Source organism: Triticum aestivum, chromosome 6A (genome assembly GCF_018294505.1).
Source record: "Triticum aestivum cultivar Chinese Spring chromosome 6A, IWGSC CS RefSeq v2.1, whole genome shotgun sequence".
Taxonomy (NCBI): Eukaryota; Viridiplantae; Streptophyta; class Magnoliopsida; order Poales; family Poaceae; genus Triticum; species Triticum aestivum.
Window position 1 is genome coordinate 599,368,814 of NC_057809.1, and position 27,152 is coordinate 599,395,965.

The following is a 27,152-nucleotide window of genomic DNA, read 5'->3' on the forward strand; positions in this document are numbered from 1 at the left end:
CCCAAACTTCCGATCCGATGACGCTGTCCCCTCCCCAGGCTCGATTCCGACGGACGGACTCGTTGTGACCGTCGCGGATCGGTTTCTGCTCCCGATTGTTCGTGAGGAACCCTAGATTCGCGCTCGACTGGGTAGGGGTGAGTAAGCATGGCAATCTCTCCTTCAAATCTCTTTATGCAGCTTGTAGTATAAGCTACTAGGAGTAAATTGCATAAGCTAGGGCTAGTTCTTCCATACTGTGACACACACACCCCGTGAGACAGCAGGGACAGAGGAGGGTCCGAAACTGAAATTTGTTCACCCTTTGTTAGTACATCTTTGCAGCAGCAGCAGCAGCAGAAACAGAGTATTTGTTGGAATGCAAAGAAAACGGAAATAAATGGATACACCTTTTTTTTACTGCAATATGCACTGCCTGGTTACACACCTGCTTCTCATACTTTCACTTTTTTTTTGAAACCTCCGCTCTCCGGATTTTATTCATTCAGCGGTAGCAAATCCGAGTGCACAGCGCATCTCAGAAAGCCAGGGATTACATTAGAGTATGTAGCAACATTCTCTACAACTAAAGCTTCCTTAGCACAAATATGAGCAACAGAGTTCACTAGACGGCTAGCATAACGAAGCTGAAATCCCTGAAAAAACGGCAACTCCTCCTGCATCTCTTGGAAGATATGGAACCCCTTCGATTTGCCTCTCAGCCTACCTTCCCATAGCTGAACAACGTTGAGGCAATCTGTCTCGACTATCACATTCTGATAGTTCTTCTCCCTCGCAAGCAAGGTAGCATCTCTGCAAGCCAAAATCTCCACTGTCAGGGGATCAACACCCCTTGGTAGCCAGTGCACCGCGACACTAGTAGTCTGCCTTCGCTGTTACGGGCAACTACGCCGGTGCCACCTTTTGCACTAGCCGTGTCGACTGCGCCGTCGACATTCATCTTGACAACCCCGGTTGTCGGCGCCTCATACTTTCACTTCTCTCCTTTTCTTTTTGCGACTGGAAAGAGAGATTTATTAATTAAGGAATAGCTGTATAATCACATGCTAGATAGCACATAAGAGCATCCGGAGGCCCCCGCAACCACAAGTCGGTGCGTTGCTCCACTCTTGACAGATAAGCAAGGCGATCTGCAGTTCTATTTTGCAAACGATCAATGCGCCTACACACAAACTCCCTTTCTCTCAACAGCTCCTTAGTCTCATTTACCAGATGACCTACACTCGACCTATATGTCTCCCGTCTTCGGACTGTCTAAAGCCTTTACACTCGACCTACTAAGTTTTATCCGATTTAGAGAGACCATATAGCTTTGCAAAAAATTCCTGGATACCTTGACCGGAGGCACCGTCTTGTCATGCATGGCAACATTACGTAGCTGCCAGTTTCTCCATACTATCATCAGAACTTTAGCACGTTCCTCTTCCCGGAGGGTTACCAACAGATCGAACAACCACTCATCACCAGTGTTCCCAATCGTCTCCTTCGCTGGAACAGTCCACACTTCACCCATAGCATCCCATACAGCACTGGAGGTAGGGCACGCAACGACAGCATGAAAGCTATCCTCCGTCCCCCGGCCACATCTCGGACACTCATCAACCACATCCAAGTGTTTAGATTTCTTAACCTGGCGTGTGGGAAGCCCTTCCTTTAGCATCTTCCACGCACATATCTTCACTTTTTGTGGAACTTGGATTTTCCAGAACATTCTCCAAACGGGCCTGTCCCCATCACTTCTCTCCTGACTGCCCACTTGTTTCATACTACTCCCTCCATTCCACAATGTAGTGTGCCCGCGCTTCCTGAGATTCAAGTTTGACCGTAAATTTAACCAAAGAGACTGATTGCGGCGGGAGCAAAAATTATACCATTGAATCTCGGAAAGCGCGGACACACTACATTGTGGAATGGATGGAGTACCATAATAATGTTGGACTGAACATGAATAGCTTTCTCCTTGTTCCTTGTAGCGTCAGAATGGGGAACATTCTGAATCTCATGCCTGGAAATGGAATAACTACACTGGAACACCACGATCGGAAGCGATGCCGCCAAGGTAGAATAGCAGATGAAGCATTCGAACCGTGCTGCATTATGGTTCTCAGGGCTATATCATACCAGGCTGGATGTAAGGCAGTCCATCAAAAGAGGATTGCAGACGGCCGATTCGAACTATTGAGCATTCTGATTTGCAGAGCAATGTCACTGCACACTCGTCCCAGACCGGTCTGTGACAAGGGGGCGCAAAATGATCAACATAGACTGCGCAGCGTTCTGGCTTGTGGAGTTATATCTGACTACATCATCTGTCACGAGTTATTAAACTCTGAAAAGGGGATATCAAGTGATCCGTTTGAGAGCCTTCCAGAGGTATGTTGCAAACTTGAAATTTTCTATCCAGCCTTCTCATGATTGCAAATTACTCATTGAACGGGTGTGCTACTATGATGTATCTTTGCTGCAGGACGTGCTATGCACAATTTTATCCAAGTTGCCTCTGAATGATGCTGTAAGGACCAGTGCCGTGTCAAGGAAGTGGAGATTCTTGTGGACAGTTTGTCCAAACCTGAGTTTTGAAGGAATTACAATGTGTGGCAAGAGTACTTGTGGGAAAGAACAAGATGTTCAGAAGTTCATCGATAATGTTAATGCAGTCTTGGCACAGTGCCATGGCCGGGTTGTTGACGAGCTTGCCATTGTTAGGAAATATGCAATTTGTATTCCCATGAGGCCATAGGCCGATATATATACATGTACAGGTGTGGAACATATGCAGGAAACCCCTTATACAACGGGATAGATACAAAGGGGTACATGACTTATATTATAACTCTAACACCCCCCCTCAAACTCATGGTGGATGAACAACACTGAGTTTGGAGAGATAATAAAAGCCATGTTGTGCTCTAGTCTGGGCCTTCGTCAGGAAATCCGCCAACTGTAACTCGAAAGACACATACTGAAGAGCAATAACCTGATCCTGCACACCAGCGCGCACATAGAAAGCATCAACACCAATATGCTTGGTGAGCTCATGCTTCACAGGATCGCGCGCAATGCTGATAGCACCTGTACTGTCAGATAAGAGCAGAGTCGGTGTAGTGACAGAAACACCAAAATCCTGAAGTAACCACCGTAACCAAGTCACCTCTGCCGTCAAAAGAGCCATTGCTCGCAACTCAGCCTCGGCACTCGAACGGGAAACTGCAAGCTGTTTCTTCGTCTTCCAGGCAATGAGAGAACCACCAAGAAAAACACAGTAAGCAGAAAGTGAACGGCGATCTGAAGGATCACTAGCCCACGTAGCATCCGAATAGGCCTGAGGCTGTAAAGAACTGGAGCGAGGAAAGAATAGACGGTGAGAGATCATGCCTCGAAGATATCGGAGAACACGAAGGAGATGACTATAGTGAACCGAGGTGGGAGCAGAGACAAACTGACTCAGAATATGAACCGGATAAGAGATGTCCGGACGAGTGATAGCTAGATAGACAAGACTGCCAACAAGATGACGATAACGCGTCGGGTCAGGGAGAGGAGCACCATCAGTAGCACGGAGGTGAACATTGAGCTCCATAGGAGTCTCAACAACGCGCTCGTCAGTAAGAGCAGCATGAGCAAGAAGATCTTGGATATACTTTTCCTGGGATATAAAAAAGCCATAAGAGGTAGAAGAGACTTCAATCCCAAGAAAGTAGCGAAGAGGTCCAAGATCAGACATAAGAAACCGCGCACTAAGACGGGCCTTTACAAAGGCAATATACTCGGGGTCATCCCCCGTGATGATCATGTCATCAACATAGAGAAGAAGAAGAGTCCGACCACGAGGAGAAAGATGAATAAACAATGCTGGATCATGAGCACTTGCTGAAAAACCAGCAGCAGTGATCACAGAGGCAAAGCGCTCAAACCAGGCGCGGGGGGCTTGCTTAAGGCCATAGAGAGAGCGACGAAGACGACATACCATGCCATCAGGAACAGAATACCCAGGTGGTGGCTGCATGTACACCTCCTCACGCAGCTCACCATTAAGAAAGACATTCTTAACATCAAGCTGAGATATAGACCAGTGGCGTGTAGAGGCAACGGCAAGAAGTGTACGAACAGTGGTCATATGGGCCACAGGAGCAAAAGTCTCGTCATAATCACGACCGTGCTCCTGCTGAAAACCACGAGCCACAAGACGAGCTTTGTGACGCTCAAGAGAACCATCGGAGCGAGTCTTAACCTTGTAGACCCACTTACAAGTGATTGGACGGACTCCCGGAGGAAGAGAAACAAGATCCCAGGTACCAGTGCGTTCAAGAGCAGCAATCTCCTCTGCCATCGCAAACTGCCATTCGGGATGAACAACAGCCTGACGGTAAGAAGTCGGCTCAAGAACAGCAGCACCAGCGGTGGGAAATCCAAAGTGATCAACAGGCGGACGAGGACGAGAACGCAAGCCATAAGTAGGCTGAGAGGAAGATGACGACTCATCCACGGAGGCATCGACTGGTCGTGGACGACGAGTGTAATGCTGAGGAAAAGATGGAATAATAGAAGGAGGAATCGTCAAGGTAGAATCGGGGGGTGGCGACGAAGAAGTCACCGGAGATAAGGTGTAGAATCCGGTGACATGCTGGGAGAGGAGACCGGGGAGGAGGTCACCGGAGATGAAGGTGGAGAACCCGGTGACATGCTAGGCGAGGAGACTGGGGAGGATGGTGGCTGCAAATCAACTAGAGGTGGAGAAGGAGAGGAAGTGGAACGGAGAGGTACAGGCTCGACGGGGGTGATAGGTGAGTCAGGAAAAGTGAGGAAAGAGATATCATGCACTGAAAAAGTCGAGGAAGATGGGCGTGGGTAGAAGGGACGAGACTCATCAAAAGTCACGTCTCGAGAGATACGCATCCGACGACCGATAGGATCCCAACAACGATAGCCCTTATGCTCATCACTGTAGCCTAAGAAGACACACTCAACAGACTGAGCGGTCAGTTTGGTGCGTTCGCGAGGGGCAAGAAGAACATAGCAAACACAACCAAACGAGCGAAGCATCGAATAATCGGGAGAACGATCAAAAAGTCGCTCGAAAGGAACACCACCCTGTAGAGCAGCGGAAGGCTGTATATTGATAAGATAGGTGGATGTGGAGACGGCCTCAGCCCAAAAATGAGGCGAAAGAGGCAGCAATCATCAATGCACGAGCCGTCTCAAGAAGATGTCGATGCTTTCGCTCAGGCACACCATTCTGAGTATGAGCACCAGGACAAGAGAATTGAGAGAGAGTCCCTTGCTCAGCAAGAACACCACGCAACATCTTAGAGATATACTCGCCAGCGGAGTCAGCACGAAAACACGAATGGGTGAAGAGAACTGAGTATGAACCATGGCAGCAAAATGCTTATAAATAGACAACACCTCAGAACGAGAAGTCATGAAATAAAGCCATGTGTAACAAGAGAAATCATCTATGAAAATAATATAGTATTTATGACCACCTTTCGAAGCGAAAGGGGCCGGACCCCATACATCAGAATGGACTAAATCGAAAGGACGCTTGGACACTGACTCACTATGTGAATATGGTAACTGAATCTGCTTGCCAAGACGACAACCCTGACACTCTAAAGAGACATCTCCTGAGACAGACCCCAGAAGACCTCGATGAACTAAAGAAGACAACCGAGAACCACACAGATGACCAAGTCGATGATGCCACTGCTGGAAGGAACCAGTAACGGAGGCGACAGAAGCGAAAGAACTGGCGATGGTGGTGGCAGCGGAAGGAACATGAAGCCAGTCCAACTCCCAAAGACCCTGAGAATCACGGCGGCGAGGGCCAGCCCCAACCAGAGTGTGCGTGCGACGGTCCTGGACAGAACAAGAGTCAACGTCAAGGATGACGCGACAACCAGAATCAGTAAGTTGACCAGCAGAAAACAGATTCATGGTAAGTCGAGGAACATGAGCAACATCAGGAACAAAATAAGAAGGAGTGGTAAGATTGCCTCTACTAGCAACAGAAAGTGGAGTACCATCAGCAGTGAAGACATGAACAGGAGAATCCAGTGATCGAAGAGAGGACAAAGTGGAAGAATGAGAAGACATATGAAAAGAAGCTCCAGAGTCCAGAACCCATGGGGATGTACCTGACTGTGTAGAGGGTGATTGCTCAGTGCGGGAAGCATCAGTCACAGAACCAGCAGTACCCATCGAGGAAGAACCTGAAGCCGCGAGCAGACGCTTAAGTCTAAGAATATCCTGGTCAGTCAAAGCAATGGCTGAAGCTGTTGAGGTAGATGACGAAGTCCCTGAAGATGATGATCGCGCCTTGCGCAGGTGTTTCTTCTTCGTGTAGCACTGAGACTCAAGATGACCATCATTGTTGCAATAGTCGCAATGTGGACGGGGGCGACCTGAGCCTCTAGAAGGAGTGGGCAAGAGCGGTGGAGCACTCGAGCGAGAAGGGGTCGGTGCAGCAGGTGGCGTAGGAGCACGAGTAGCGAGCACAGAGGAAACCTCCAGCAAACCAGCACCACGTAAGCGAGTCTCCTCAGCACGAATCTCAGAAAGCGCCTCCATGAGAGAAATACGACCACGAGTAAACAACTGAGCACGCCGGGGCTCAAACTCCTTACGGAGCCGAGACAGGAACTCATAGACGCAATGAAACTCCAAATTGGCCTGGACAGCCTGGCAACAGGGGCAGGTACGACAACCAGCACTGTGGAGAGAATCAAGCTGGCGCCAGATAGCAGAACTCTGTGCATAGAAGTCATCAACAGTAGAGTCACCCTGCTGAAGAGCATGCTCCTGACGGACCACAGAAAGGTATAAGGCATCACCAGAGGGCTGATAGCGCTGACGAAGACGGGTCCACATCTCAAAGACAATAGGAAGACCCAGAAACTCAGAAGCAAACTGAGGCAGAACACTAGCAGTGAGAATAGCTGCAGCACGAGCATCATCATCAAGTCACTGGGTGTAAACAGACAGAGCACCATGATACGTCTGAAGAGCCTCCTCATAAGCCAAAACCCTCTCATCATAAGCACGATCAGCAGCCTCATCAGTAAGCTTAGCCGCATCCTTGGCGGCCTGATTAGCATCCGGAGGAAGAACCGGTGGAGTCGGCGGAATAGGAGCCACCGAAGGAACCGGACGTGGCGGACAGCAGACCTCGCCAGAAAGAACACCCTAGAGACGGATGCCACGCATGTGAATGCGCATGAAGCCAGTGAACTCAGTGTAGTTAGTACCATCGAAGATCACCGGACAGCGAGGGACAGCAACATAACCCGAGGACTGAGACATCGTGCCTGTTTTTTTAGGCAGACTATAGGAGTCTCGATCTGCAGCAGCTTGCGTGCGACAGGAAGACTGGAGCGGCGGCTGCTTGATCTGTTGGGGAACGTTGCAGAAAAACAAAATTTTCCTACGGTTTCACCAAGATCCATCTAGGAGTTCATCTAGCAACGAGTGATCGGATTGCATCTACATACCTTTGTAGATCACGCGCGGAAGCATTCAAAGAACGGGGATGAGGAAGCCGTACTCGACGTGATCCAAATCACCGGAGATCCTAGCGCCGAACGGACGGCACCTCCGCGTTCAACACACGTACGGTCAGCGTGACGTCTCCTCCTTCTTGATCCAGCAAGGGGGAATGAGAGGTTGAGGAAGATGGCTCTAGCAGCAGCACAACGGCGTGGTGGTGGTGGAGCTGTAGTACTCCGGCAGGGCTTCGCCAAGCTCTATGGAGGAGGATGTGTTGGAGAGGGAGAGGGAGGCACCAAAGGCAAAGGTAAGAGGTCCTCCATCCCCCCCGCTATATATAGGGGGGGCTAGGGGGGGCGCCGGCCCTAGGAGATGCAATCTCCTAGGGGGCAGCGGCCAAGGGGTGGGGGGCTTGCCCCCCAAGCAAGGGGGTACCCCCCTTTAGGGTTTCCCCGCCCTAGGTGCATGGGCCCTAGGGGAAGTGGCGCCCCAGCCCACTTTGGGCTGGATCCCTTCCCACTTCAGCCCATGGGGCCCTCCGGGATAGGTGGCCCCACCCGGTGGACCCCCGGGACCCTTCCGGTGGTCCCGGTACAATACCGGTGACCCCGAAACTTGTCCCGACGGCCGAAATAGCACTTCCTATATATAATTCTTTACCTCCGGACCATTCCGGAACTCCTCGTGACGTCCGGGATCTCATCCGGGACTCTGAACAACATTCAGGTTACTGCATATACATATCCCTACAACCCTAGCGTCACCGAACCTTAAGTGTGTAGACCCTACGGGTTCGGGAGACATGTAGACATGACCGAGATCGCTCTCCGGTCAATAACCAACAGCGGGATCTGGATACCCATGTTGGCTCCCACATGCTCCTTGATGATCTCATCGGATGAACCACGATGTCGAGGATTCAAGCAACCCCTGTATACAATTCCCTTTGTCAATCGGTATGCTACTTGCCCGAGATTCGATCGTCGGTATCCCAATACCTTGTTCAATCTCGTTACCGGCAAGTCACTTTACTCGTACCGTAATGCATGATCACGTGACCAGACACTTGGTCACTTTGAGCTCATTGTGATGATGCATTACCGAGTGGGCCCAAGAGATACCTCTCCGTCATACGGAGTGACAAATCCTAGTCTTGATCCGTGTCAACCCAACAGACACTTTCGGAGATACCTGTAGTATACCTTTATAGTCACCCAGTTACGTTGTGACGTTTGGTACACCCAAAGCACTCCTACGGTATCCGGGAGTTACACGATCTCATGGTCTAAGGAAAAGATACTTGACATTGGAAAACTCTAGGAAACGAACTATACGGTCTTGTGCTATGTTTAGGATTGGGTCTTGTCCATCACATCATTCTCCTAATGATGTGATCTCGTTATCAATGACATCCAATGTCCATAGTCAGGAAACCATGACTATCTGTTGATCAACGAGCTAGTCAACTAGAGGCTTACTAGGGACATGTTGGTGTCTAAGTATTCACACATGTATTACGATTTCCGAATAACACAATTATAGCATGAATAAAAGACAATTATCATGAACAAGGAAATATAATAATAATCCTTTTATTATTGCCTCTAGGGCATATTTCCAACAGTCTCCCACTTGCACTAGAGTCAATAATCTAGTTACATTGTGATGAATCGAACACCCATGGAATTCTGGTGTTGATCATGTTTTGCCCTAGGGAGAGGTTTAGTCAACGGATCCGCTACATTCAGGTCCGTATGTACTTTACAAATATCTATGTCTCCATCTTGAACATTTTCACGAATGGAGTTGAAGCGACGCTTGATGTGCCTTGTCTTCTTGTGAAATCTGGGCTCCTTGGCAAGAGCAATAGCTCTAGTGTTGTCACAAAAGAGCTTAATCGGCCCCGACGCATTGGGTATGACTCCTAGGTCGGTGATGAACTCCTTCATCCAAATTGCTTCATGCGCTGCCTCCGAGGCTGCCATGTACTCTGCTTCACATGTAGATCCCGCCACGACGCTCTGCTTGCAACTGCACCAACTTACTGCCCCACCATTCAAAATATACACGTATCCGGTTTGTGACTTAGAGTCATCCAGATCTGTGTCGAAGCTAGCGTCGACGTAACCTTTTACGACGAGCTCTTCTTCACCTCCATAAACGAGAAACATTTCCTTAGTCCTTTTCAGGTACTTCAGGATATTCTTGACCGCTGTCCAGTGTTCCTTGCCGGGATTACTTTGGTACCTTCCTACCAAACTTACGGCAAGGTTTACATCGGGTCTGGTACACAGCATGGCATACATAATAGAACCTATGGCTGAGCCATAGGGGATGACACTCATCTCTTCTACATCTTCTGCCGTGGTCGGACATTGAGCTGAGCTCAATTTCACACCTTGTAACACAGGCAAGAACCCCTTCTTAGACTGATCCATATTGAATTTCTTCAATATCTTATCAAGGTATGTGCTTTGTGAAAGACCTATGAGGCGTCTTGATCTATCTCTATAGATCTTGATGCCTAATATATATGCAGCTTCTCCAAGGTCCTTCATTGAAAAACTCTTATTCAAGTAGGCCTTAATGCTGTCCAAGAGTTCTATATCATTTCCCATCAAAAGTATGTCATCTACATATAATATGAGAAATGCTACAGAGCTCCCACTCACTTTCTTGTAAACACAGGCTTCTCCATAAGTCTGCGTAAACCCAAACGCTTTGATCATCTCATCAAAGCGAATGTTCCAACTCCGAGATGCTTGCACCAGCCCATAAATCGAGCGTTGGAGCTTGCACACCTTGTCAGCATTCTTAGGATCGACAAAACCTTCCGGCTGCATCATATACAATTTTTCCTTAAGGAAACCATTAAGGAATGCCGTTTTGACGTCCATTTGCCATATCTCATAATCATAGAATGCGGCAATTGCTAACATGATTCAGACGGACTTTAGCTTCGCTACCGGTGAGAAAGTCTCATCGTAGTCAACCCCTTGAACTTGTCGATAACCCTTAGCGACAAGCCGAGCTTTATAGATGGTCACATTACTATCCGCGTCTGTCTTCTTCTTAAAGATCCATTTATTTTATATGGCTCGCCGCTCTACGGGCAAGTCAGTCAAAGTCCATACTTCGTTTTCATACATGGATCCTATCTCGGATTTTATGGCTTCCAGCCATTTGTCGGAATCCGGGCCCGCCATCGCTTCTTCATAGTTCGAAGGTTCACCGTTGTCTAACAACATGATTTCCAAGACAGGGTTGCCGTACCACTCTGGTGCGGAACGTGTCCTTGTGGATCTTCGAATTTCAGTAGCAACCTGATCTGAAGTTTCATGATCATCATCATTGACTTCCTCTCTAGTTGGTGCAGGCACCTCAGGAACATTTTCTTGAGTTGCGCCATTTTCCGGTTCAAGAGGTAATACTTCATCAAGTTCTACCTTCCTCCCACTTACTTCTTTCGAGAGAAACTCCTTCTCCATAAAGGATCCATTCTTGGCAACAAAGATCTTGCCTTCGGATCTAAGGTAGAAGGTATACCCAATAGTTTCTTTAGGGTATCCTATGAAGATGCATTTTTCCGACTTGGGTTCGAGCTTTTCAGGTTGAAGTTTCTTGACATAAGCATCGCATCCCCAAACTTTTAGAAACGACAGCTTAGATTTCTTCCCAAACCATAATTCATACGGTGTCGTCTCAACGGATTTCGACGGAGCCCTATTTAAAGTGAATGCGGCAGTCTCTAAAGCATAGCCCCAAAAAGATAGCGGTAAATCGGTAAGAGACATTATAGATCGCACCATATCTAATAGAGTGCGATTATGACGTTCGGACACACCATTACGCTGAGGTGTTCTAGGCGGCGTGAGTTGTGAAACTATTCCACATTTTCTTAAGTGTGTGCCAAATTCGTGACTCAAGTATTCTCCTCCACGATCTGATTGCAAAAACTTGATTTTTCTGTCACGTTGATTCTCTACCTCACTCTGAAATTCCTTGAACTTTTCAAAGGTTTCAGACTTGTGTTTCATTAAGTAGACATACCCATATCTACTCAAGTCATCAGTGAGGGTGAGAACATAACGATAGCCACCGCGAGCCTCAACGCTCATTGGACCGCACACATCAGTATGTATGATTTCCAATAAGTTGGTTGCTCGCTCCATTGTTCCTGAAAACGGAGTCTTGGTCATTTTACCCATGAGGCATGGTTCGCACGTGTCAAATGATTCGTAATCAAGAGACTCTAAAAGTCCATCAACATGGAGCTTCTTCATGCGTTTGACACCTATGTGACCAAGGCGGCAGTGCCACAAGTATGTGGGACTATCATTATCAATCTTACATATTTTGGTACTCACACTATGAACATGTGTAGCACTACGCTCGAGATTCATTAAGAATAAACCATTCACCATCGGAGCATGACCATAAAACATATCTCTCATATAAATAGAACGATTTAAATGAGTAGCCATCTCGAATTAAACGAGATCCTGATAAAATGTTCATGCTCAAAGATGGCACTAAATAACAATTATTAAGGTTTAAAACTAATCCCGAAGGTAAATGTAGAGGTAGCGTGCCGACGGCGATCACATTGACCTTGGAACCATTCCCGACGCGCATCGTCACCTCGTCCTTCGCCAGTCTCCGCTTATTCCGCAGCTCCTGTTTTGAGTTACAAATGTGAGCAACCGCACCGGTATCAAATACCCAGGAGCTACTACGAGTACTGGTAAGGTACACATCAATTACATGTATATCACATATACCTTTCGTGATGCCGGCCTTCTTGTCCGCTAAGTATTTGGGGGCAGTTCCGCTTCCAGTGACCACTTCCCTTGCAATAAAAGCACTCAGTCTCGGGCTTGGGTCCATTCTTTGGCTTCTTCCCGGCAGCTTGCTTGCCGGGCGCGGCAACTCCCTTGCCGTCCTTCTTGAAGGCTTTCTTACCCTTGCCCTTCTTGAACTTAGTGGTTTTATTCACCATCAACACTTGATGTTCCTTTTTGACTTCTACCTCTGCTGATTCAGCATTGCAAATACTTCAGGAATGGTCTTTTCCATCCCCTGCATATTGAAGTTCATCACAAAGCTCTTTTAGCTCGGTGGAAGCGACTGAAGGATTTTGTCAATGACTGCGTCATCCGGGAGATTAACTCCCAGCTGAGTCAAGCGGTTATGCAACCCAGACATAGTGAGTATGTGCTCACTGACAGAACTGTTTTCCTCCATCTTACAGCTGAAGAACTTGTCGGAGACTTGATATCTCTCGACCCGGGCATGAGCTTGGAAAACCATTTTCAGCTCTTCGAACATCTCATATGCTTTGTGTCTCTCAAAACGCTTTTGGAGCCCCGGCTCTAAGCTGTAAAGCATGCCGCACTGAACGAGGGAGTAGTCATCGGTACGTGCCTACCAAGCGTTCATAACGTCTTGTTCTGTAGGGAGATCAGGTGCGTCACCTAGCGGTGCTTGTAGGACATAATCTTTCTTGGCAGCTATGAGGATGATCCTCAGGTTCCGGACCCAGTCCGTGTAGTTGCTGCCATCGTCTTTCAGCTTGGTTTTCTCTAGGAACGCGTTGAAGTTGAGGACTACGTTGGCCATTTGATCTACAAGACATATTGTAAATATTTTAGACTAAGTTCATGATAATTAAGTTCATCTAATCAAATTATTCAATGAACTCCCACTTAGATAGACATCCCTCCAGTAATCTAAGTATAACATGATCCGAGTTAACTAGGCCGTGTCCGATCATCACGTGAGACGGACCAGTCAACATCGGTGAACATCTTCATGTTGATCGTATCTTCTATACGACTCATGCTCGACCTTTCGGTCTTCTGTGTTCCGAGGCCATGTCTGTACATGCTAGGCTCGTCAAGTCAACCTAAGTGTTTGCATGTGTAAATCTGTCTTACACCCGTTGTATGTGAACGTTAGAATCTAACACCCGATCATCACGTGGTGCTTCGAAACAACGAACTGTCGCAACGGTGCACAGTTAGGGGGAACACTTTCTTGAAATTATTATGAGGGATCATCTTATTTACTACCGTCGTTCTAAGTTAACAAGATGCAGAAACATGATAAACATCACATGCAATCAAATAATAAAAGTGACATGATATGGCCAATATCACATAGCTCCTTTGATCTCCATCTTGGGGCTCCATGATCATCTTGTCACCGGCATGACACCATGATCTCCATCATCATGATCTCCATCATCGTGTCTCCATGAAGTTGCTCGCCAACTATTACTTCTACTACTACGGCTAACACGTTTAGCAATAAAGTAAAGTAATTTACATGGCGTTTCTCAATGACACGCAGGTCATACAAAAAATAAAGACAACTCCTATGGCTCTTGCCGGTTGTCATACTCATCGTTATGCAAGTCATGATTCCTATTACAATAGCATGAACATCTCATACATCACATATATATCATTCATCATTCATCACAGCTTTGGTCATATCACATCACAGAACACTTGCTGCAAAAACAAGTTAGACGTCCTCTAATTGTTGTTGCAAGTTTTACGTGGCTGAAATAGGGTTCTAGCAAGAACGTTTTCTTACCTACGTGAAATCCACAACATGATTTGTCAACTTCTATTTACCCTTCATAATGACCCTTTTCATCAAATCCGCTCCAACTAAAGTAGGAGAGACAGACACCTGCCAGCCACCTTATGCAACTTGTGCATGTTAGTCGGTGGAACCGGTCTCACGTAAGCGTACGTGTAAGGTTGGTCCGGGCCACTTCATCCCACAATACCGTTGAAGCAAAATAAGACTAGTAGCGGCAAGAAAGTTGACAACATCTACGCCCACAACAAATTGTGTTCTACTCGTGCAAAAGGAACTATGCATAGACCTAGCTCATGATGCCACTGTTGGGGAATGTTGCAGAAAAACAAAATTTTCCTACGGTTTCACCAAGATCCATCTAGGAGTTCATCTAGCAACGAGTGATCGGATTGCATCTACATACCTTTGTAGATCACGCGCGGAAGCATTCAAAGAACGGGGATGAGGAAGCCGTACTCGACGTGATCCAAATCACCGGAGATCCTAGCGCTGAACGGACGGCACCTCCGCGTTCAACACACGTACGGTCAGCGTGACGTCTCCTCCTTCTTGATCCAGCAAGGGGGAAGGAGAGGTTGAGGAAGATGGCTCCAGCAGCAGCACGACGGCGTGGTGGTGGTGGAGCTGCAGTACTCCGGCAGGGCTTCGCCAAGCTCTATGGAGGAGGAGGTGTTGGGGAACGTAGTAATTTCAAAAAATTTCCTACGCACATGCAAGATCATGGTGATGCATAGCAACGAGGGGAGAGTGTGATCTATGTACCTTGTAGATCGACAACGAAAGCGTTTGGTTGATGTAGTCGTACGTCTCCACGGCCCGACCGATCAAGCACCGAAACTACGACACCTCCGAGTTCTAGCACACGTTCAGCTCGATGACGATCCCCGAACTCTGATCCAGCAAAGTGTCGGGGAAGAGTTTCGTCAGCATGACGGCGTGGTGACGATCTTGATGTACTACTGTCGCAGGGCTTCGCCTAAGCACTGCTACAATATTATCGAGGACTATGGTGGAAGGGGGCACCGCACACGGCTAAGAATATGATCACGTGGATCAACTTGTGTTCATGGGGTGCCCCTTGCCTCAGTATATAAAGGATGGAGGAGGAGGAGGCCGGCCAAGGCAATTGGTGCGGCCAGGATGTGGAGTCCTACTAGGACTCCAAGTCCTAGCAGGAGTCCACCAAGAGGTGAGGAAGGGAGAAGGAAGTAGAGGAGAAGGAAAGGTGGCCGCCCCCCTTTTCCCTAGTCCAATTCGGACTAGAGGGGAGGGGGGGGGGCGCAGCAGCCCCTTGGCCCTTTTTCCTCTTCCCACTAAAGCCCATCAAGGCCCATTGCTTCTCCCGTAACTACCCGGTACTCCGAAAAATACCCGAATCACTCGGAACCTTTCCGATGTCCGAATATAGTCGTTCAATATATCGATCTTTACGTCTCGACCATTTTGAGACTCCTCGTCATGTCCCCGATCTCATCCGGGACTCCGAACTCCTTCGGTACATCAAAACTCATAAACTCATAATATAACTGTCATCGAAACCTTAAGCGTGCGGACCCTACGGGTTCGAGAACAATGTAGACATGACCGAGACACGTCTTCAGTCAATAACCAATAGCGGGACCTGGATGCCCATATTGGCTCCTACATATTCTACGAAGATCTTTATCGGTCAGACCACATAACAACATACGTTGTTCCCTTTGTCATCGGTATGTTACTTGCCCGAAATTCGATCGTCGGTATCTCAATACCTAGTTCAATCTCGTTACCGGCAAGTCTCTTTACTCGTTCCGTAATACATCATCTCGCAACTAACTCATTAGTTGCAATGCTTGCAAGGCTTATGTGATGTGCATTACCGAGAGGGCCCAGAGATACCTCTCCGACAATCGGAGTGACAAATCCTAATCTCGAAATACGCCAACCCAACATGTACCTTTGGAGACACCTGTAGAGCACCTTTATAATCACCTAGTTACGTTGTGACGTTTGGTAGCACACAAAGTGTTCCTCCGGCAAACAGGAGTTGCATAATCTCATAGTCATAGGAACATGTATAAGTCATGAAGAAAGCAATAGCAACATACTAAACGATCAGGTGCTAAGCTAATGGAATGGGTCATGTCAATCAGATCATTCAACTAATGATGTGATCCCGTTAATCAAATAACAACTCTTTGTCCATGGTTAGGAAACATAACCATCTTTGATTAACGAGCTAGTCAAGTAGAGGCATACTAGTGACACTCTGTTTGTCTATGTATTCACACATGTATTATGTTTTCGGTTAATACAATTCTAGCATGAATAATAAACATTTATCATGATATAAGGAAATAAATAATAACTTTATTATTGCCTCTAGGGCATATTTCCTTCAGTCTCCCACTTTCACTAGAGTCAATAATCTAGATCACATCGTCATGTGATTTAACATCAATAGTTCACATCTTTATGTGATTGGTTCACGTCTCCATGTGACTAACACCCAAAGGGTTTACTAGATTCAATAATCTAGTTCACATCGCTATGTGATTAAGACCCAAAAAGTATTAAGGTGTGATCATGTTTTGCGTGTGAGAGAAGTTTAGTCAACGGGTCTGCCATATTCAGATCCGTAAGTATTTTGCAATTTTCTATATCTACAATGCTCTGCATGGAGCTACTTTAGCTAATTGCTCCCACTTTCAATATGTATCCAGATGAAGACTAAGAGTCATCCGGATTAGTGCCAAAACTTGTATCGACGTAACCCTTTTACGACGAACCTTTTTTCACCTCCATAATCGAGAAACATATCCTTATTCCACTAAGGATAATTTTGACCGCTGTCCAGTGGTCTACTCCTAGATCACTATTGTACTCCCTTGCCAAAATTAGTGTAGGGTATACAATAGGTCTGGTACACAGCATGACATACTTTATAGAACCTATGGCCAAGGCATAGGGAATGACTTTCATTCTCATTCTATTTTCTGCCGTGGTCGCGCTTTGAGTCTTACTCAATTTCACACCTTGTAACACAGGCAAGAATTCTTTCTTTGACTGTTCTATTTTGAACTTCTTCAAAATCTTTTCAAGGTATGTACTCATTGAAAAAAACTTATCAAGCGTCTTGATCTATCTCTATAGATCTTGATGCTCAATATGTAAGCAGCTTCACCAAGGTTTTCTTTGAAAAACTCTTTCAAACACTCGTTTATGCTTTACAGAATAATTCTACATTATTTCCGATCAACAATATGTCATCCACATATACTTATCAGAAATGCTGTAGTGCTCCCACTCACTTTCTTGTAAATACAGGCTTCACCGCAAGTCTGTATAAAACTATATGCTTTGATCAACTTATCAAAGCATATATTCCAACTCTGAGATGCTTGCACCAGTCCATAAATGGATCGCTGGAGCTTGCATATTTTGTTAGCACCTTTAGGATTGACAAAACCATCTTGTTGCATCACATACAACTCTTCTTTAATAAATCCATTAAAGAATGCAGTTTTGTTTATCCATTTGCCAGATTTCATAAAATGCGGCAATTGCTAACATGATTCAGACAGACTTAAGCATAGATACGAGTGAGAAACTCTCATCGTAGTCAACACCTTGAACTTGTCGAAAACCTTTTGCGACAATTCTAGCTTTGTAGATAGTAACACTACTATCAGCGTCCGTCTTCCTCTTGAAGATCCATTTATTCTCAATTGCTTGCCGATCAGTGGGCAAGTCAACCAAAGTCCATACTTTGTTCTCATAAATGGATCCCATCTCAGATTTCATGGCTTCAAGCCATTTTGCGGAACCTGGGCTCACCATCGCTTCTTCATAGTTCGTAGGTTCGTCATGGTCAAGTAGCATGACCTCCAGAACAGGATTACCGTACCACTCTGGTGCGGATCTCACTCTGGTTTACCTACGAGATTCGGGTAGTAACTTGATCTGAAGTTACATGATCATCATCATTAGCTTCCTCACTAATTGGTGTAGTAGTCACAGGAACAGATTTCTGTGATGAACTACTTTCCAATAAGGGAGAAGGTATAATTACCTTATCAAGTTCTACTTTCCTCCCACTCACTTCTTTCGAGAGAAACTCCTTCTCTAGAAAGGATCCATTCTTAGCAACGAATGTCTTGCCTTCGGATCTGTGATAGAAGGTGTACCCAACTATCTCCTTTGGGTATCCTATGAAGACATATTTCTCCGATTTGAGTTTGAGCTTATCGAGATGAAACTTTTTCACATAAGCATCGCAACTCCAAACTTTAAGAAACGACAGCTTAGGTTTCTTGCCAAACCATAGTTCACACGGTGTCGTCTCAACGGATTTAGATGGTGCCCTATTTAACGTGAATGCAGCTGTCTCATTATGTTGTGGTGTTCCATGTGGCATGAGTTTGTGAAACTATTCCACATTGTTTTAATTGAAGACCAAACTCGTAACTCAAATATATGTCTCCGCGATCAGATCGTAGAAACTTTATTTTCTTGTCACGATGATTTTCCACTTCACTCTGAAATTCTTTGAACTTTTCAAATGTTTCAGACTTATGTTTCATCAAGTAGATATACCCATATCTGCTCAAATCATCTGTGAAGTTCAGAAAATAACGATACTTGCTGTGAGCCTTAACACTCATCGGATCGCATACATCAATATGTATTATTTCCAATAAGTCAGTTGCTCGCTCCGGAGAACGGAGTCTTAGTCATCTTGCCCATGAGGCATGGTTCGCAATCATCAAGTGATTCATAATCAAGTGATTCCAAAATCCCATCAGCATGGAGTTTCTTCATGCGCTTTACACCAATATGACCTAAACGGCAGTGCCACAAATAAGTTGCACTATCATTATTAACTTTGCATCTTTTGGTTTCAATATTATGATTATGTGTATCAGTACGATCGAGATCCAACGAACTATTTTCATTGGGTGTGTAACCATATAAGGTTTTATTCATGTAAACAGAACAACAATTTATTCTCTTACTTAAATGAATAACCGTATCACAATAAACATGATCAAATCATATTCATGCTCAACGCAAACACCAAATAACACTTATTCAGGTTCAACACTAATCCCGAAAGTATAGGGAGTGTGCGATGATGATCATATCAATCTTGGAACCACTTCCAACACACATCGTCACTTCACCCTCAACTAGTCTTTATTCTGCAACTCTCATTTCGAGTTACTAATCTTAGCAACTGAACTAGTATCAAATACTGAGGGGTTGCTATAAACACTAGTAAAGTACACATCAATAACATGTATATCAAATATACTTATGTTCACTTTGCCATCCTTCTTATCTGTCAATCACTTGGGGTAGTTCCACTTCCAGTGACCAGTCCCTTTGCAGTAGAAGCACTTAGTCTCAGGCTTAGGATCAGACTTGGGCTTCTTCACTTGAGCAGCAACTTGCTTGCTGTTCTTCTTGAAGTTCCCCTTCTTCCCTCTGCCCTTTTCTTGAAACTAGTGGTCTTGTCTACCATCAACACTTGATGTTTTTTTCGATTTCTACCTTTATCAATTTACGCATTACGAAGAGCTTGGGAATCGTTTCCGTTATCCCTTGCATATCATAGTTCATCACGAAGTTCTACTAACTTGGTGATGGTGACTAGAGAATTCTGTCAATCACTATCTTATCTGGAAGATTAAGTCCCACTTGATTCAAGCGATTGTAGTACTCAAACAATCTGGGCACATGCTCACTAGTTGAGCGATTCTCCTCCATCTTTTAGCTATAGAACTTATTGGAGACTTCATATCTCTCAACTCGGGTATTTGCTTGAAATATTAACTTCAACTCCTGGAACATCTCATATGTTCTATGACGTTCAAAACGTCTTTGAAGTTCCGATTCTAAGCCATTAAGCATGGTGCACTAAACTATCAAGTAGTCATCATATTGAGCTAGCCAAACATTCATAACGTCTGCATCTGCTCCTGCAATAGGTCTGTCACCAAGTGGTGCATCAAGGACATAATTCTTCTGTGCAGCAATGAGGATAATCCTCAGATTACGGATCCAATCCGCATCATTGCTATTAACATCTTTCAACACAATTTTCTCTAGGAACATATCAAAATAAACACAGGGAAGCAACAATGCGAGCTATTGATCTACAACATAATTTGCAAAATACTACCAGAACTAAGTTCATGATAAATTTAAGTTCAATTAATCATATTACTTAAGAACTCCCACTTAGATAGACATCCCTCTAATCCTCTAAGTGATCACGTGATCCAAATCAACTAAACCATGTCCGATCATCATGTGAGATGGAGCAGTTTCATTGGTGAACATCACTATGTTGATCATATCTACCATATGATTCACGCTCGACCTTTCGGTCTCCATGTTTCGAGGCCATATCTGTATATGCTTGGCTCGTCAAGTAAAACCTGAGTATTCCGCGTGTGCAACTGTTTTGCACCCGTTGTATTTGAACGTAGAGCTTATCACACCCGATCATCACGTGGTGTCTCAGCACAAAAAACTTTCGCAACGGTGCATACTCAGGGAGAACACTTCTTGATAATTAGTGAGAGATCATCTTATAATGCTACCGTCAATCAAAGCAAGATAAGATGCATAAAAGATAAACATCACATGCAATCAATATAAGTGATATGATATGGCCATCATCATCTTGTGCTTGTGATCTCCATCTCCGAAGCACCGTCGTGATCACCATCGTCACCGGCGCGACACCTTGATCTCCATCGTAGCATCGTTGTCGTCTCGCCAAGCTTGTGCTTCCACGACTATCGCTACCGCTTAGTGATAAAGTAAAGCATTACAGCGCGATTGCATTGCATACAATAAAGCGACAACCATATGGCTCCTGCCAGTTGCCGATAACTCGGTTACAAAACATGATCATCTCATACAATAAAATTTAGCATCATGTCTTGACCATATCACATCACAACATGCCCTGCAAAAACAAGTTAGACGTCCTCTACTTTGTTGTTGCAAGTTTTACGTGGCTGCTACGGGCTTAAGCATGAACCAATCTTACCTACGCATCAAAACCACAATGATAGTTTGTCAAGTTGGTGCTGTTTAACCTTCGCAAGGACCGGGCGTAGCCACACTTGGTTCAACTAAAGTTGGAGAAACTGTCACCCGCAAGCCACCTCTGTGCAGAGCACGTCGGGAGAACTGGTCTCGCGTAAGCGTATGCGTAATGTCGGTCTGGGCCGCTTCGTCCAACAATACCGCCGAACCAAAGTATGACATGCTGGTAAGCAGTATGACTTATATCGCCCACAACTCACTTGTGTTCTACTCGTGCATATAACATCAACATATAAAACCTAGGCTCGGATGCCACTGTTGGGGAACGTAGTAATTTCAAAAAAATTCCTACGCACACGCAAGATCATGGTGATGCATAGCAACAAGGGGAGAGTGTGATCTACGTACCTTGTAGATCGACAACGAAAGCGTTTGGTTGATGTAGTCGTACGTCTCCACGGCCCGACCGATCAAGCACCGAAACTACGGCACCTCCGAGTTCTAGCACACGTTCAGCTCGATGACGATCCCCGGACTCCGATCCAGCAAAGTGTCAGGGAAGAGTTCCGTCAGCACGACGGCGTGGTAACGATCTTGATGTACTACTGTCGCAGGGCTTCGCCTAAGCACCGCTACAATATTATCGAGGACTATGGTGGAAGGGGGCACCGCACACGGCTAAGAATATGATCACGTGGATCAACTTGTGTTCATGGGGTAACCCTTGCCTCAGTATATAAAGGATGGAGGAGGAGGAGGCCGGCCAAGGCAATTGGTGCGGCCAGGATGTGGAGTCCTACTAGGACTCCAAGTCCTAGTAGGAGTCCACCAAGAGGGGAGGAAGGGAGAAGGAAGTAGAGGAGAAGGAAAGGTGGCCGCCCCCCTTTTCCCTAGTCCAATTCAGACTAGAGGGGAGGGGGCCGCAACAGCCCCTTGGCCCTTTTTCCTCTTCCCACTAAAGCCCATCAAGGCCCATTGCTTCTCCCGTAACTACCCGGTACTCCGAAAAATACCCGAATCACTCAGAACCTTTCCGATGTCCGAATATAGTCGTCCAATATATGGATCTTTACGTCTCGACCATTTCGAGACTCCTCGTCATGTCCCCGATCTCATCCGGGACTCCGAACTCCTTTGGTACATCAAAACTCATAAACTCATAATATAACTGTCATCGAAACCTTAAGCGTGCGGACCCTACGGGTTCGAGAATAATGTAGACATGACCGAGACACGTCTCCGGTCAATAACCAATAGCGGGACATGGATGCCCATATTGGCTCCTACATATTCTACGAAGATCTTTATCGGTCAGACCACATAACAACATACGTTGTTCCCTTTGTCATCGGTATGTTACTTGCCCGAAATTTGATCGTCGGTATCTCAATACCTAGTTCAATCTCGTTACCGGAAAGTCTCTTTACTCGTTCCGTAATACATCATCTCGCAACTAACTCATTAGTTGCAATGCTTGCAAGGCTTATATGATGTGCATTACCGAGAGGGGCCAGAGATACCTCTCCGACAATCGGAGTGACAAATCCTAATCTCGAAATACGCCAACCCAACATGTACCTTTGGAGACACCTGTAGAGTACCTTTATAATCACCCAGTTACGTTGTGACGTTTGGTAGCACACAAAGTGTTCCTCCGGCAAACGGGAGTTGCATAATCTCATAGTCATAGGAACATGTATAAGTCATGAAGAAAGCAATAGCAACATACTAAACGATCGGGTGCTAAGCTAATGGAATGGGTCATGTCAATCAAATCATTCAACTAATGATGTGATCCCGTTAATCAAATAACAACTCTTTGTCCATGGTTAGGAAACATAACCATCTTTGATTAACGAGCTAGTCAAGTAGAGGCATACTAGTGACACTCTGTTTGTCTATGTATTCACACATGTATTATATTTCCGGTTAATACAATTCTAGCATGAATAATAAACATTTATCATGATATAAGGAAATAAATAATAACTTTATTATTGCCTCTAGGGCATATTTCCTTCAGGAGGATGTGTTGGAGAGGGAGAGGGAGGCACCAAAGGCAAAGGTAAGAGGTCCTCCATCCCCCCCACTATATATAGGGGGGCCTAGGGGGGGCGCCGGCCCTAGGAGATGCAATCTCCTAGGGGGGCGGCAGCCAAGGGGTGGGGGGCTTGCCCCCCAAGCAAGGGGCACCCCCTTTAGGGTTTCCCCACCCTAGGCGCATGGGCCCTAGGGGAAGTGGCGCCCCAGCCCACTTTGGGCTGGATCCCTTCCCACTTCATCCCATGGGGCCCTCCGGGATAGGTGGCCCCACCCGGTGGACCCCCGGCACCCTTCCGGTGGTCCCGGTACAATACCGGTGACCCCAAAACTTGTCCCGACGGCCGAAATAGCACTTCCTATATATAATTCTTTACCTCCGGACCATTCCGGAACTCCTCATGACGTCCGGGATCTCATCCGGGACTCCGAACAACATTCGGGTTACTGCATATACATATCCCTACAACCCTAGCGTCACCGAACCTTAAGTGTGTATACCCTACGGGTTCGGGAGACATGTAGACATGACCGAGATCGCTCTCCGGTCAATAACCAACAGCGGGATCTGGATACCCATGTTGGCTCCCACATGCTCCTTGATGATCTCATCGGATGAACCACGATGTCGAGGATTCAAGCAACCCCTGTATACAATTCCCTTTGTCAATCGGTATGCTACTTGCCCGAGATTCAATCGTCGGTATCCCAATACCTTGTTCAATCTCGTTACCGGCAAGTCACTTTACTCGTACCGTAATGCATGATCCCGTGACCAGACACTTGGTCACTTTGAGCTCATTGTGATGATGCATTACCGAGTGGGCCCAAGAGATACCTCTCCGTCATACGGAGTGACAAATCCCAGTCTTGATCCGTGTCAACCCAACAGACACTTTCGGAGATACCCGTAGTATACCTTTATAGTCACCCAGTTACGTTGTGACGTTTGGTACACCCAAAGCACTCCTACGGTATCCGGGAGTTACATGATCTCATGGTCTAAGGAAAAGATACTTGACATTGGAAAACTCTAGCAAACGAACTATACGATCTTGTGCTATGTTTAGGATTGGGTCTTGTCCATCACATCATTCTCCTAATGATGTGATCTCGTTATCAATGACATCCAATGTCCATAGTCAGGAAACCATGACTATCTGTTGATCAACGAGCTAGTCAACTAGAGGCTTACTAGGGACATGTTGGTGTCTAAGTATTCACACATGTATTACGATTTCCGAATAACACAATTATAGCATGAATAAAAGACAATTATCATGAACAAGGAAATATAATAATAATCCTTTTATTATTGCCTCTAGGGCATATTTCCAACATGATCTGGACTGACGGAAGGTGGAAACTTCGATCTGAATCACAGGAGCGGATGAAACGGAACGGCGGCTGGCGGTAGAATCTGACGAGGGCGCGAGGACAGCGAAGATCGGCGACGGGCGGCACTCCTGGCGGCGGAGATCAGCAGCAGTCGGTCGGCTCGATCGGGGCCAGAGGAGCGCGTGGGATTGACCTGCGCGCTGGCTGGGATGGATCACGAGCGGGCTGGACGAGGGGACACGCGCCGGCTGGGATTGACCTGCGGGGGGATCAGCAGGCGCAGAGAGGCAGCGGTGATAGAGAAAAAGGAGCGGCGGCCACAAATAGGGTAGTCGCGGCGGCCACAGCGAGGTGGATCAACAACACGAGTTGCAGCGTGCAAAAAATTGACCTAGCTCTAATACCATGTTAGGAAATATGCAACTTGTATTCCCATGAGGCCATAGGCCGATATATATACATGTACAGGTGTGGAACATATGCAGGAAACTCCTTATACAACGGGATAGATACAAAGGGGTACATGACTTATATTATAACTCTAACAGCCATCAAATTTGATTTTGACACCATGCTGGTTGACCATCTCAATAACTGGGTTCGCTTTGTGCTATCCTCATCACAGATAGAGTTCTTAACTTTTGATTTGGCACCAGAACGTTTTGGAGGTCGTTATGATCGGTACTTGTTTCCGTTCCAACTTTTGGACAGTGGAAGTATATCCCGTCTACAGAAAATCCATCTTAGCTTTGGATATCTCCGGCCACCAACCGGGTTCAGTGGTTTCCCTAACCTACGGAAGCTTGATCTGAACTTAGTGAATGTCAGTGGAAAAGATCTTCAAGACATGTTGTCAAATTGCTCTAACCTAGAGTGGTTAAGTATTGTTAGATGTCATCTCTACGATGAACTAAAGGTTAATGGTCCACTGCCTCACCTGCTACACTTGCATTTTTCATTCTGCGAGATAACGAAGATTGCATTGCATGCCGTGAAACTCACAAATTTTGTATACAAGGGGAAGTCAGTATGTATTGACCTCGGCAAATCTTCAAGGCTCGAAAGTGCAGATGTTAGTTTTTATGGAGTGACTCTTGAGGACGCTACCACCCAACTTGCTAATGTGTTTACACATGCTCAAAATCTGATTTTTGATACTTGTTGCGAACCACCACAGGTTTGTTAATCAGTTGACCATCCCTGATAACTTATGATTCATTATTGTATCTTCTAAACCATTTAGTTAGTCATACTGACCTTTGATTGTCTGTCTTCCAGATGCCCTGCCTGATGCATAACCCATGCAAGTTTTCCCAGCTGAGGCATTTAAAACTGATGCTGCTATTTGAAAACGATGTTGACACTCCGCATTTGGCCTCCTTTCTGACATCCGCTCCTTTCCTCGAAACACTAGAGATGGATGTAAGTATTCTTATAGTTTCCTCTCTGGTAATTTGTACACTTCTCCATGTTATTGCATCGATACTCTTCCAAATCAGTACAAGAGCAAGCATTTCTATTTCATGATAACTTGGATATAGCAAACCAGCCAGTTGAATTTGTGCCATCTCCCCCCCCCCCCCCCTGCATGCTCACATCTGTATGAGCTTAACTTCTCTAGTTTCTTACATTTCATTCAGGACTCCTGCTACTTTCGAAAATTGTATCTTAGTTTTCTTATTCCAATTTGCAGTTTATTGTTTCTCCTTCCCTATACACGGGACACGTGCCTATGAAGGGACTTCTGGAGGGTCCATATAAATATCTGAAGAATGTGTGCATGACAGCATTCCGAGGATCCAGAGGCCAGCTTGAATTTCTTTTGCACATCGTGGGAAATGCCCCTGCTTTGGTATTTTTACTATTGACCATTCGTATAAACAGGTGAAGCGTGTGTGGAAAGATCCCGCAAAGGAAGCGAAATTCGTGGATTCGGCTCATCGAACCGCTAGAAGATATCTCGAAGGAAAAATCTCTCCCAAGTGCTCTGTAAGATTGCTTTAAGCAGGGTTTAAGTGAGATACACCGCGATTGATCTTGCAAATGTAGCGTTATGGTAGTGTACATAATCTGTGATAGCTGCTTCCACTAATTATTATGACCGGTGATTGTTTAGGCCCCCTCCCACTGAAAATGCACCGCCTTTTTGATTTGGTTAGCTATGGTCAACAATTACACTATTAGTATCTGACTTTTGTGATACAAAATCACTGCCACAAATAGGTTCTTCCAAATATGATCTAATGACACCAGTTTTGTGTCACATATAAAAGCTATACTAATAGAGTAATTGTTGGTCAGAAACCTAATATACGGCGTATTTCAAAACTCATGCAATGTATGAAAGTAACATACTAACATCTTCTTCTATTACAGAAAACATCCATCATCCTTGTTCAGGTGTCTGTTAATTATAGCTGGTGTGGTCCTCATGCACCATCCATTTCGTTGTTTCCGGCTCACCCGCTGAAACCATATGAGTGTGATTAAACAACTAGCGTGAAAGCAGTTGCGCATTAGCGCATCCGTTTTCTTGCTCTATCTTCCACTGATGTGGCTCATTAAACTGTCAGTTTTTTTTTTTGAAAAGGAGGTCACCCCCGGCCTCTGCCATCGGATAGATGCATGCAGCCATA

The 27,152-nt window shown here is 45.7% G+C and overlaps 1 pseudogene; it reads left to right on the plus strand.

The window, feature by feature from the left end:
• On the plus strand, nucleotides 1-26,520 carry LOC123131258 (F-box/FBD/LRR-repeat protein At1g13570-like; annotated as a pseudogene).
• Nucleotides 26,521-27,152: the final 632 nt, after the last annotated feature.